This window comes from Cryptomeria japonica, chromosome 11, assembly GCF_030272615.1.
Source record: "Cryptomeria japonica chromosome 11, Sugi_1.0, whole genome shotgun sequence".
NCBI classification, from domain to species: Eukaryota; Viridiplantae; Streptophyta; class Pinopsida; order Cupressales; family Cupressaceae; genus Cryptomeria; species Cryptomeria japonica.
Window position 1 is genome coordinate 721,748,097 of NC_081415.1, and position 14,055 is coordinate 721,762,151.

Sequence of the window (14,055 nt, forward strand, 5' to 3'; positions counted from 1 at the left end):
AGAAAAATTAAAGATCAAGAAAAGAATTTTGAAACAAAAGGTACAAATTCAAGAGGCTAGTGAAGTTCAATAAAAACTAGAACAAAATCTTGAAAAATCAAATAAGATGATTGTAGATCTAAAAGTGCAATTAGAAGAGGCAAAACAAATTGAGGAGGTTATAAGAGATCACATTAAGGCAAAGGAATTTGATTTTGAAAAACTAGAGCTTGAAATTTTTTCTTTAAGAAAGGAGTTGGAGAAATTCATTTAACAAGTGAATCAAAGCTTGAAGTTTGACAAAAGAACCAAAATATGGGATGATAGCATCAATTCACAAAGGTCACCATTTATTAAGATTGGTCTTGGTTTTGGTGAAGATCAAGAGACAACAAAGGAGGCTACAAGTTCTAAGGCTACAAATCTACAATAGAAGGAAAATGAAGAAAAACTGAAAAGCTACATCAAGGCTCTCAAGAGTTCCACCAAAAGGGATGACAACAACGTCCCACAAAAGAACAATCCACCTCTAAAGGAAAATAGGGACAACTTTAGAAGGCCCTTTTGTGAAAGACAACCACATATAACTAGATTCCATCATTCCTTTACTGGCTATTGTTTTTCATGCAACTAGTTTGGTCACAAAGTAGCATATTGTAGAATTCATGCAAGGGATAATCCTAGCTCCACCAATTCATTTTCTCCTCTAATGGATTATAACATTATATGCTACAAATGCAACAATTTTGGGCATACAACATGTTTTTAGAGAATTATTTTGTTAAGCCTCCTAGAAAAAAAAAAAAAGGAGGATGCTCTTGATGAGTCAACAAAGATTTGGAAGAAATAGTAGGAGCAAGAAAAGAAAGAAGAATCCACGTTTGTTAAAAATTTCTTTGCATACACCAAACAAAGGATATAAATGGTATGTTGACAGTAATTGTTCAAGGCACGTGACATATGACAAAATTAAATTTCTTAATCTTCAACAAATAAATGAAGGGGTGGTGAAATTTGAAGAATACGAAGTCAATTATAAAGAGGAAAGGGACTCTTAGTTTGGACAATGAAAACAAAATATGAGAATGTCCTATATGTTAAAAGGTTGAAGCAAAATGTCCCAAGTCTAAGTCAATTGTGTGATCAAGGGCACACTCTTATATTTCATCCCAAAGGATGTGAGATCAATAAGGATAGAAAATTAATAGTGGATGCATACAAAACATCTAATAATCTCTATATCCTCAATGACATCAAAAGCCAAAAATATTTTGTTGGGAAAGAAGATGAGACCTCATTATGGCACTAAAGAATGAAGCGCCTAAACTTTGACAATCTTGTCAAGATAAGCTATAAGGAAGTCATGAGAGACATGTTCTCAACGCCCACAAACATCACCTATAAACAATGTCAACATGGGAAGCAAACTAGAGTGAGTTTTCAATCAAATAAATAGTTTGCATCAAAACCATTGATTCTTATACATACAAAATTTTGTGGTCCAACCCAAAAAAGAAACATGCAAGAAGAAAGGCATTTTCTGTTATTAAATTGATGATTACTCTAGAATGACTTGGGTTACATTTTAAAAGAAAATATAAAGTTATTTACAATTTTAAGGCATTCAAAGCCTTCGTGGACAATGAATTGTGTTTGAAATTTGAATGCCTTAGATGAGGTAGAGGAAGAGAATTCACCTCCAATTAATTTGAAGATTTATATGAAAAGCAGTGGATAAGAAGATAGCTTCTAGCTACGAGAACTTTGTCGACCTTCCCAATTAGAACAATAACTCGGCTTAAAACCTGAACTTAGTGATTGTACATCTATCCTGAATAGCTATCATTTCTATAGTGGAGGTTTCATTTACATGTCAATCTAGGGATGTATTACTTGAAATGGGCTAGCACAGTTTGTGCACTACGTTCCAATAAAAGCCATTCTATTCTACTGCAGCAAAGGGAATTATTGAAATAAACACACAGAAATGTAATGGCTAAAATGCTACAGGAAGTCTCAATGCTAAAGGTAATTCAATAAACTAACTACCACTAATGTTTGAAGCTAACAAACAGGAACTACTCTATTCGCCTTGGTTGCAAGAATAGTCACAGGTTTTGGTTCCAGTGGCAACAAGAATAGTCAAATGCTAGAACAACAACTATAGCAAAATAAAACTAGCATAACAAATACACAGGATTGCTCACCAAGTGGGTCCCCTGGATGAGCATGTCTAGAACTCAAATAGTCTTATATGTTCAAAATACCATCACTTTATTTATCATTCCAAAAGTTGTTAAATACTATGAAAGCAGAGAGAATATTGTCTAACTCAGAAACTCTGTCTAAACCCCGCGAGGAGGTCCAAATCTTTATTTATAAGAAAAATATAACAAACTACTAACTACCTAAACCACGCCCAAGAGAATAGGCGGAAGTTTTATTACAACAAATAAAGAGTCAACCACAAATATTGTGGGACATTCATCATTCATAACCAAGAATATAGCACAACGGTTTCCTCTAGATTGTCATGTACTAGAGACAGTCATAAATAAGTCCTGAACTGCTTCGCTATTCTTCAGTTGCTCGCCTACCGCCTTTCTCATTGCTTTTAATGCTTACAACCACCTTGACTCTAGCTTTGAAGGCTTGAATGGCATGATCCTCCTTTCTAGAATGGTTTGACCACTTTTGCAGCTACCTAAGTATTCCTGCATCATGGGTTAAAGCACACAAACACATACTTATCCATTTTGTGTCAATCATAACATTCATTCATCCACATATAAAATTATCATAGTAATTTGCATAGCTACAGGAATATATTTAGCCAAAACAATACAAAGTTTGAAAGGTTCGATTAATGTTCATCATGCATAGGATCAAAAACCTCTAACACATCCTATACCCTCAACATTGTTTAATTACATGACTTAAACCATGAAAAACATAACAAATATGAACACAAAAAGAGCTATTATTTCAGCTCATCATTTTGCCCCCCAACCTAGCTTCTTGTTGGTCTTCTAGCAATAGGAAAATTCCTCACACAGACACTAACTCTGAAAACACCAATGGTGCCATGTCTTGTGCCTCCTATAGCTAGGTTCCAGTAGAATCCCTTCGTTTACTCCAACCTAGTCTACTTGGCATCTTTTGTTGATTCATCATAGGGATTATCGATGGTCCTACATCCCATGAGTGGCCACATGAGAATGGTCAGTTAAAATATTAAGGGCAACCAATTGTTCTCCTTTTCTCTGCCCAAGTGGATATATTTGGGGTCTCTTTGTATTGCTACATGATAATTAGGCAAGGAATGGGGCTCAACCTGTTTAAGTTATTTGGGAAGGCTATTCCATCGATGGGCCAAATGTCCAGCTATAATTTGGTCTTCATTCTCAATTATCTTCTCATTATCTTGGAACACCTCCTCCCTAAGTGGCAGAATTCGACTTAATGTCAGATTTATGCCAATCAAAGTACAAGAGTTATGGATTTTTGGCCTCAGCCCTAAGCGGTAGTGGAAGGTTAAGCTCCATGTCCTTGTGTGTCCTAGATTATTCTCCCATGTTGATCTCATTTTGTATCCAAGACATTAACGCCTTCAAATGAATATCTCCAATGTATAACAGGGGATTCCATTCGGTATCATAAGAAACAACATAATTGTGCAAATATAATTCACACAATAAATTTTTAATGGTTGCGGGAAAACTTTGATAAGCATGATAAAACTCCTGTGTGGTCTCGAAAGAGGGACTTAATTCTCTAACAATGTGTGTTAACTTAAAGCACAAGTGTTGCTCTTTCAAATACAAAGCATAAACCCTTGGTGGAGCCCTACATTGCATTAATTCAAGAATCATGTCTACCACAATATCTACCTTAGTCTGGAATTCAATAATTTGTTTATCTTTCGTCTCAATTTCCTTTTGTTGTTTATCAATTATCTCCTGCATTCTAGCTTTCTCTACCCCCCATTCCCTATAAAATGAAAGAGCGGCAGACAGACTAGTAATAGAAGAGGGAGGCATGTGAGAATTTACCTGGGGTTTCACACCCTTATCACTTGTCTTTGTTAATTTCTCTGCAATACTGTCTAGGTTTTTTAATCCTTCAGAACCTTGGCTCCTCTACAGTTAATTTTCCTATGGACTGCCATGTTCTCTCTCAGGTGACTCAACAGAAACAACCACCACTGCACTTTTCTTCATTGGCAAATTTTGTCTAATCCTATGACTTCTCCTCAGTGATAGTTCTTGTGTGCCTACAAGAGCATCAGCTGCAGGAGAGTCAGTTGCAGAAGATTCATCTTTCTCTGCTTTCCTCTTATTGGTCGCAGGAGCAACTTGCGCAACATTTGGTTGATTGACAATTCCCTCCCCTGCAGTTTGCTTCGCTTTGCCCTTCTTTTTACAGTCAGCAGCCCTAGTCTAAATTGAGGTTGATGAAGTCTGAGCACTTGGTTCAGTCAAGGTTTCGCTTATGACCGGTGGAATGTCTTCGGCAGCAGGAGGGTCTACAGCCATGGAAGCCCTAGATGACGAGGCTCCCTCAATGGCCCCTTCTTGAGCTGGAATTTATCCTACGACAAGGACATAATTTTCTCCAAATATTTTAATATCCTCAAATTCTCCCCAAGTCATTTGAGAAACCTCCCTTAGAGAACATTCGACCAACAATTTAATCAAACCATGATGACTTGTAGACCGTGAGCTACCTCTCTGTGTTTCTTCAGCACTGATGGAAAGAAGGTCTTACAAAATATTTGGCACATTCATTCTCCACCCATATCATAAATGACTTAATAACTTGAAATGAATGGAGTGCAAATTAGAATATTTGTCCTCACATGTCCAATAATTCATCAAATGCAGTATCGATAGTTGTCATGTCTTTGGAAGAGATTTTCTCCTCGCTCCTTGCTTATCCACAATGAGAGGTCCATCCTCTGGATGAGTAAATTATGCGGGTGCACTTCGGGTATCTTTAGTTTTAGGAAACAATTCCCCATCTCTCAACAACCTTGTAACCTCTAATATTCTCTCTTATGTGGCCACAACTCGTAACCCTTTAAGTGTAGCTTCACCATTGTTGAATGTCTATGTGAACTCTTGTGCAATTTCTTCATTAAAATCTATTAATTTCAAGAAATAATCTATCCACCCATAATTCCTTAAATAAGGTTCACACAATTGATCATTCAGCAAAGCAACATGAATAACAGGTTCATGGCATATGGGTGCACCTCCCATGGCTTCTTAAGCAAAGAAATTCCCGCCACAACGCATAAAAAGCAGAATGTTGGAGCACTGTGAGACTTCAACATAAAACTGTGAACTACCTTCTCAATCCACATTACCATATCATATCCTGTGACCTTCTCTATATTTATTAAAAAACTTTATTACAGGATATTTCATGGTACCATGCAATAAGAATGGCAGCAAGAAAGTATGTTTGAGAAATATTTCAGGTGTAAATTATTGTGAGATGTCACATCAATCCTAAACTCTCTTTAAAATGAGTTTAAAAAGTTTAAAATTCATAGCACAAACTCTGAGTGACAAGCTTGCATGACATGGGTGCATGACATGGGCAAGACGTGCAATCATTAATTTTTTTTAATTTACTAATAACACACCCCCCAACCTAAGGTGACACATGTGTCCACACATGTGGAAAAAGACCTTTACTTAGCAAAATTTATTATGAGAATCACACATGATAATTTTCATAATGAATAAATAAATGCATGTTTAAGAAGAATAGATAATATGCGTACTTGGAAATGTGTGAATTAATGCAGTAACTGAATGGTCACTTAATCATTAAATATAGTGGGGTGAAGTGGTATGGAATGAAATGATGTATAAAGGATATGAAATGACATGAAGATGGATGATTTATTATGGATAAAGGTATTCCCACAAGATATGGAAATATTTATTATGGTTGCATGAAAAGAGTGGTTCAAGATTGTGAGACGAAGAGTCCCCCTGCATGAGTTGCGGCATGTGGTTGCATGTCAAACTATTGTAGGAATTCCTCTTTAGTGACAGGTTTATGATACAAACGCAATCTATGACCATTGACTAGAAGTTTCAACTTAACATGATCTATAGTTGCTAATTGGACAAATTCATTCTGAAAAACTTCAACAACTTCATATCGACCCAACCAATGTGTCTGCAGCTTGCCCAAAGAATCTTTATACCTAGAGTCATATAAAAGTGCCCAATCTCCAGATTTAAATTTTCTTTCTGTAATGTACTTGTCATGCTACCTAGTAAGTTGATTTTGAACAACTTATGTGTGTTGGAGATCCATTTTCCTCACTTCATCCAGAGCATTCGGTTGCATGATTCAAGCTCTTTGTGCCTCAGATAGATTCATATTCAGTTATAGAGTTATCCTAAGAGTTTTATGCTCAAAATCAATGGGCATCATTTATAGTTTCCCTTATACCATTTCAAAAGAAGTAAAACCAGTAGTTGTTTTCCATGTAGTTATGTATGCCCAAACAGCTTCTATTGGTCTGCTTGACCAATCTTTTCTATGTAGAGCTACTGTCTTTGTTAGAGTTTCCTCTAGCTCCTTGTTGGTGACTTCTACTTGATCATTCGCTTGAGGATGGTATGGGGTATACTTCTTATGCCAGATATTATACTCGTTGACCAAAGTTGTGATTAAGGTAGAGGTAAGTTGTGGCCCTTGATCTGTAGCAAGTTCTCAAGGCACTCCATATCTTGTAAATATTTCTTTATAAAGGGATTCAGCTACCTTGTTATCTCTAGCATGCTTCATGGCTTTGGCTTCCACCTATTTTGTGACATAATCAGTGCATACTAGGATATAGGATATGCCATTGGAAGAAGGATCAATTGGTCCTACAAACTCTAATCCCCATTTGTCAAATGGTGTAACCACTACTTGTGGATATAATGGCATCTCATCAGATTTAGTAGGCCTCCTCATCCTCTGAAACCTATCACATTTTTTAGTGTATTTGGTTGCATCTTTATGTAAGGTTGGCCAATAGTATCCTGCATTAAGAATTTTGGTTGGTGTCCTCTTGGCAACAAAATATCCTCCACATGGTTCATCATGGAAAGCGTGAAGAATATCACAGGTTTCATCCTCTCTAACACATCTTCTTAAGATATGATCTGGTCTTGTGTAAAATAGACAGCCTGCATTCCAAGAGAAATTGAATCTTTTCTCAACTAAAAGTCTTTTCTCTTTTGGTGAAAAGTGAGAAGGAACCTTGTTAGCAGCCACATAATTTGCTATATTAGCATACCAGGGCATTTGTACATTTATCAAAATAGGTGTTCATCTGGAAAGGAATCGTCTATTGTTGCAGGAATGTCATGTAGTTGAAGCCTAGAAAGATAATCTGCAACCACATTGGCTTTCCCTGGTTTATCAACAATTGTGATATCAAACTTCTGCATCAACAGCAACCATTTGGCCATTCTTCCTGTGATGGAAGACTTGTTCATAAGATATTGTATTGTTGTATGATCTGTGTGAACAAATATTTGATATCTCATTATATAATGCCTGAATTTATTAAGTGCATATATCACTGCCAACATCTCCTTTTCTGTAACAGTGTAATTGAATTTTGGTCCATGTAAGTTCTTGCTGATGAAATAAATTGTATTTTCTAAATTACCCTCTTTCTATCCCAGAACTGCACCTATAGCATAATCAAATGCATCTGTGTGAATATGGAAGGGCAGTGACCAATTTGGGCCCTTGAGGACTGGCGCCTGAGTCAATGATTTTTTAAGCTTCAAGAAAGCTTCATCACATGCTGCAGTCCAATCAAATTCAACATCTTTTGACAAGAGATAATATAAAGGCCCTACTATTTTACTAAAGTCTTTGATAAACCTTCTATAATAGCCAACATGTCCAAGAAAACTTCTAATGTCCTTTTGCTTGGTTGGAACAGGAAGGTTAAGAAGTACCTCTATCTTTGTTGGATCAACTTGGATACCAACCTTAGAAATATGATGTCCCAAGACTATTCCTTCATGAATCATCATGAAATGTTTCTCACTATATAGGGACAGATTGTAATCTTCACATCTCTGCAATACTTCAAATTTTCCAATGCTTCTTCAAATTCTGAACCATAAGTAGTAAAATCATCCATGTATATCTTCATGCAATCATTTCAAATGTTTGAGAATATGCTAATGATAGCTCTTTGGAAAGTAGTTAGAGCATTGCATAACCCAAAGGGAAGAACACGGTAAGCATATGTTCCCCAAGGACACGTGAATGTGGTCTTTTCCTGATCCTCTGGGGCTATTCTAATTTGATTGTAACCATTGAATCCATCCAAGAATGAAAAGTATTGTTTTCATGTCAGGGAATCTAACACTTGATCTATAAAGGGTAATGGAAAATGATCATTCTTAGTTGTTGAGTTAAGCTCCCTGTAATCCACACAAACTTGCCATTTACCTCCCTTCATAGGAACTATAACTAGAGGTGACACCCACTGGCTATCTGATATAAGATAAATAAATCCAGCATTTAATATTTTTTGCAATTCCTCAACTATTTCTCTTAATGCTGGATTAATCATCCTTTGTGGTTGTCTAACTAGTTTTCATTCTTCCTTGATATGTATCCTATGGGTACACACTTTAGGATCCAACCCCCTCATGTCTCGGTAGTCCCATGCAAAATCTTGCTTATGACGCTGAAGTAGATCAACCAAGACTACCTTTTGTGCCTCTGTGAGCTGATTATTAATATTTAAATACTTGTCCGGAGCAACTTCTACCTTGGAGGTTAGTTCAATCTAAGCCGCTTCAGTGAGATAACAAGTGTGGACCTCCTACGATAATAAAGTGTGCAATATATTTATGGCTGCAGGAAGTTTGGATGAGGAGGGAGGCAAGAAAATTGAGTACAAAACACATGAAGTTAACTCTTGTGGCTGGTGTTTTGAGCCATAATGATTTTCTATAATATTTGAAAGCACTCAATCTTTATCTTGAATTTGTATGAATGGTTCTCTATTTATCATCATGAGGTGATGAATAGAGTTAACTTCTTCTTTTGTCTCTTCCCCTACATTGGGCCACACGACCTATTCTTGATCAAGTTGAGGTTGTGCAGGAGAATAAAGAGCTAATTTCTTAGTATAGTTCCCATCCGAAATAATCATATCTCCTGACCGACACCCAATGTATACATCAGTTGTAGCAAGCTAAGGCCTTCCTAAGATGACTAGATATCCTCCCAATGTGGCCTTAGGAGATAATATCATGAAATTTGTTGGATATTCCCAAGAATCCAAAGTAGCTACAACATCTTCTACCATTCCATCGGGTCAGACAGTAGAGCTATCAACAAGCTGCAGGACGGTGGCAGTAGGTCGAAGACTGGTGATGTTAAGTTGTTGCATGATGTCCTTAGTCATGACATTAATGATGACTCCTAGATCATTTAGAGCATTCTTAATCTGAGTACCATTAATGACTATTCCCACAATAGGGATACCTAGATCAGAGTACTTAGGTATTGTAACTTTGCCCAACATAATATTTGCTAGTTGTCTCATCATGTGGACTATTTGTGGGTCCTTCTTTTTCCTACCAGGTTTCTTCAAACATGATTCCTTAATGACCTTACTATAGATGGGAACATCCTTGATAGCTTGAAATAATGGGATCTTAACACATATGTGTTTCAACTAATCAATGAGATCAAAAATTACATCTTCACTTTGCTCAGTCTCCATAGCTTGTAACCTCTAAGGAAATGGAGGTATTTTATTCATTGAAGGTGAACTTATAGGCTGTTAGGTTTGGGTAGACTGAACTGGCTGATATGGGGAGTTATCTAATATTGCTTGCTCTGATGGTACTTCAGTAATGACTGGGGAAGATGGATTAGGCAAAGTAGTCCCTGATCTAAGATGAATATCACTTATATTAATAGAATATGTAGGGTACTGGTTAGGATCAACAGAATATACTTGATGTTGTGGTTGGAGTTTACTATTTGGATTTGGTATGGGTTGAGATGGCAGCTGAGTAGCTTTAGGTGGAGTGGCATTAGAAGCAATGGGTGGCATTATAGCAAGTTGTTGTGATTGTTGTAAATAAGCAGAATATTGATTTGACCACTGCTAGCCCCCTCTCCATTGAGAAGTTGGTTGCCAATTTCCATGTGGAGGTTGCCATGACCCTTGAGGTTGAGACCAATTTCCCTGTGGTTGTTGCCATTGGGATGAAGGATTGGAATAATTTGACAACAAACTTTGGGGGTTATACCAAGATTGAGGTGGAAAATTTCCAAAGTTTTGAGCATATGGAAGTTGCCAGTGATTATTGTATACAAAAGAATTCCCACAAGAACCAGCAAAAGATAATGGATCAGGAGGCATACCTTGTCTTGGGGCCCATGGCCTTCTTTGAGCAACATAGAAGAATTGTTCAGCATATTTATGTACTATAGCTTAAACTCGAGAACATGGTGATTATCAAGATTGGCAACTAACTTACATCCGGAGTCCTTCTTGTTTTGCCTATAGTGAGTACAAAATTCTGCAAGCATTGCTTCAGCTTCTTCATGTTTATTCTTGGCATGAAGTGTGTCCAATTGAGTGGCCATATTGTTTATAATATCTTCCTTGAAATTCTTCAGAAGATGGCTTAATTTCATTTGAGAAACTCCACTACTTACTAATGATGAAGACATTCTAGGCTTATAACGCCTATTCTTCTTGGTAGTGGCCTTGGAATACTTTTGATAAATTTGGCTGATTTCATTCCATGATGATTGAGCTATATCTCCTCCTCCCATAAGGTCTAGAGCATCTGTGCATTCATCACTGATACCCCTCAGAAATATCAACTTGAGAGATTCTTCATTTAGAATATTGTGTTTAGACTTCTTGACACAAAATAGAAATCTCTCAATAGTCTTCTAGACTCTCATCCTCCTTCTGTGACATCTTGAAGATATCATCTCCATGGCAATCAGTTCCCCTACAATAATCATTATATTTCTCAACAAATAATTGTTTCATCTCCTCCCATGTGTCTATTGAGTTACTCCCTAAGCTCATAAACCATCTCAGGGCAGATTCTTTCAAAGTGGTTGGGAATATTTTAAGTCTATGGGCATCTGTAGTGTAATCATAGCTCCTACAAAGGACATCAAATTCGAACAGAAAAGTGTCTAGGTCTTCTATAACTAGCCCATAGAACTTAGGCAAAGAAGAAGTTGGAATGTTCTTGAGGTTAGCATTATCATGCAAATCAAAAATGGGAAATTCAAATGTTGGGTTAACAGGAGGATTGCCGCCTCCTAGAGGTGGAGGATTACCTCCACCCCCTGGTGGATTAGCTCCACCTCCAAGTCCTGCCATTGGTCCTTGGTAAACAACTAAAGGGTAATGATCCTCTTCAGGTGGTCTAAAAATAAAATGAAGGCCATTTTCTGGAAGTTCAAATGCAGGATAGTCTGAATTATTCGAGGCTTGATAAAGTGCACCAAAAGGATTTACATCTGGTGCTTCATAAGGGTTGAGTCCTCTATTATTGGGGTGATTAGGAAGAAATCTACCATGGGCACCTCTTCTTCTTCTATGCATGCAGATTCAAAAAAATTATTTGATAGCTTATCTTAAACTACCAAAACACTAAATCACTGAAAACTAAAATCTCATGGTTGTGACAGGTTCTTAGTTTGGCACCATCCTCAGCAATGGCACCAAAAATATCGTCCTTCCCAATTAGAACAATAACTTGGCTTAAAACTTGAACTCAAGGATTGGACAACTATCCTTAATAGCTATCATTTCTATGGTGGAGGTTTCATTTGAATGTCAACCCAGGGATGTACTACTTGAAATGGGCCAGCAAAGTTTGTGCACTAAGTTCCAATAAAAGCCATTCTATTATACTGCAGCAAAGGGAATTACTGAAATAAACACATAGAAATGTAATGGCTAAAATGTTATAGGAAGTCTCAATGTTGAAAGGTAATTCAAGCAACTAACTACCACTAATGTTTGAAGCTGACAAACAGGAACTACTTTGTTCACCTTGGCTGAAGGAACAATCACAAGTTCCGATTCCAGTGGCTGTAGGAACAGTCAAATGCTAGAACAGCAACTATAGAAAAATAAAACTAGCGTAACAAATACACAGGATTGCTCACCAAGTGGGCCCCCTTGGATGAGCATGTCCAGAACTCAAATAGTCTTATATGTTCAAAACACCATCACTTTGTTTATCATTCCAAAATTTGTTACATACTACGAAAGCAAAGAGAATATTGTCTAACTCTGAAAACTATGTCTAACCCCCGCAAGGAGGTCCAGATCTTTATTTATAAGAAAACTATAACAAACTACTAACTACCTAACCAAAGCCCAAGAGAATAGGCGAAAGTTTTATTACAACAAAGAAAGAGTCAACCACAAAGATTGTGGAACATTCATCATTCATAACCAAGAATATAGCACAACGGTTCCCGCTAGATTGTTGTGTATTGGAGACAATCATAAATAAGTCTTAAATGCTTTGTTATTCTTTGGTTGCTCGGTTACCACCTTTCTCATTGCTTTTAATGCTTACAGTTGCCTTGACTTTGGCTTTAACGAATTGAATGACACAATCCTCCTTTCCAACATGGTTTGACCGCTTCTGCAGCTACCTAAGTATTCCTGCATCATGAGTTAAAGCACACAAACACATACGTATCCATTTTCTGTCAACCATAGCATTCATTCATCCACATATAAAATTATCATAGTAATTCGCATAGCTGCAAGAATATGTTTAGCCAAAACAATACAAAGTTTGAAAGGTTCGGTTAATGTTCATCATGCATAAGATCAAAAACCTCTAACACATCTTATACCCTCCACATTGTCTAATTACGCAACTTAAACCATGAAAAACGTAACAAACATGAACACAAAAAGAGCTATTATTTTAGCTCATCAAAATCCACAACAAAATGGATTTGTGGAAAGAAAGAACAAAACCGTCTAAGAAATGCTAAAGCTATGTTGAATGAGTCAAATTTATCTAATACTTTATGGAGAGATGTAGTTCACACAACAATCTACATTATGAATCATACACAAATCAAAGTAAATGATAGCAAAATGTCATATGATTTATGGAAAGGGAGACCTGCAACAATTAAGTATTTCAAAGTATTTGGAAATGTGTGTTATATAATGAGAGATGAAGAAGATCTAGGAAAGTTTGATTCTAGAGCTAATGAAGGAATGTTCCTTGGCTAATCCATAAGAAGAAAACAATACAGATGCTATAACAAGAGGTTGCACAAGGTAGTTGAAAGTGCAAATATAAAATTTGATGAAAGAAAACACTATGAAGAAGTTCAAGAAGATGTTCCTCAAAATGAGGAAGTTTGTAAAGAAGAAGAACCAAAGGAGGAAACTAAGAAAGATTTAGTTGAGCAAGAGAACTCAAAGAGACCATCAAAAGCACCACCTAAGACTCCATCCAAATTCTTATGTAGAGATTCAGACAAGGAGGACATTTACTAGCACATCAGAACATGCAAATCTATTATTGCTCTCCAAAATATAACCAAAGGACTTTACATAAGCAAGTGAATACAAGCATTGGATAAAGGATATCATAGAGAAATTGGACCAAATAAAGAATAATGAAACTTGGGAACTTGTCCCAACACCTAAGGACAAGAATGTCATCAACACTAAATGGGTTTGCATAAACAAATTGAATGAGGATGGCTAAGTTATGAGGAATCAAGCAATACTTGTATGCAAATGATATGATCAAGTTGAAGAAATTGATTTTGAAAAAACCTTTGCTCCTATTGCTCATATGGAGGCAATAAGGATGTTTTTAGCCCTCGCCAATTTTGAGAACTTCAAAGTCTACTAGATGGATGTGAAGTCAACCTTCCTAAATAGAAACTTGGATGAAGAAGTGCATATTGAACAACCTGAAGGATTTCTCCTATTAGAGAATGAGGACTATGTTTATAGGCTAAAGAATGCACTTTATGGACTAAAACGAGAATTGA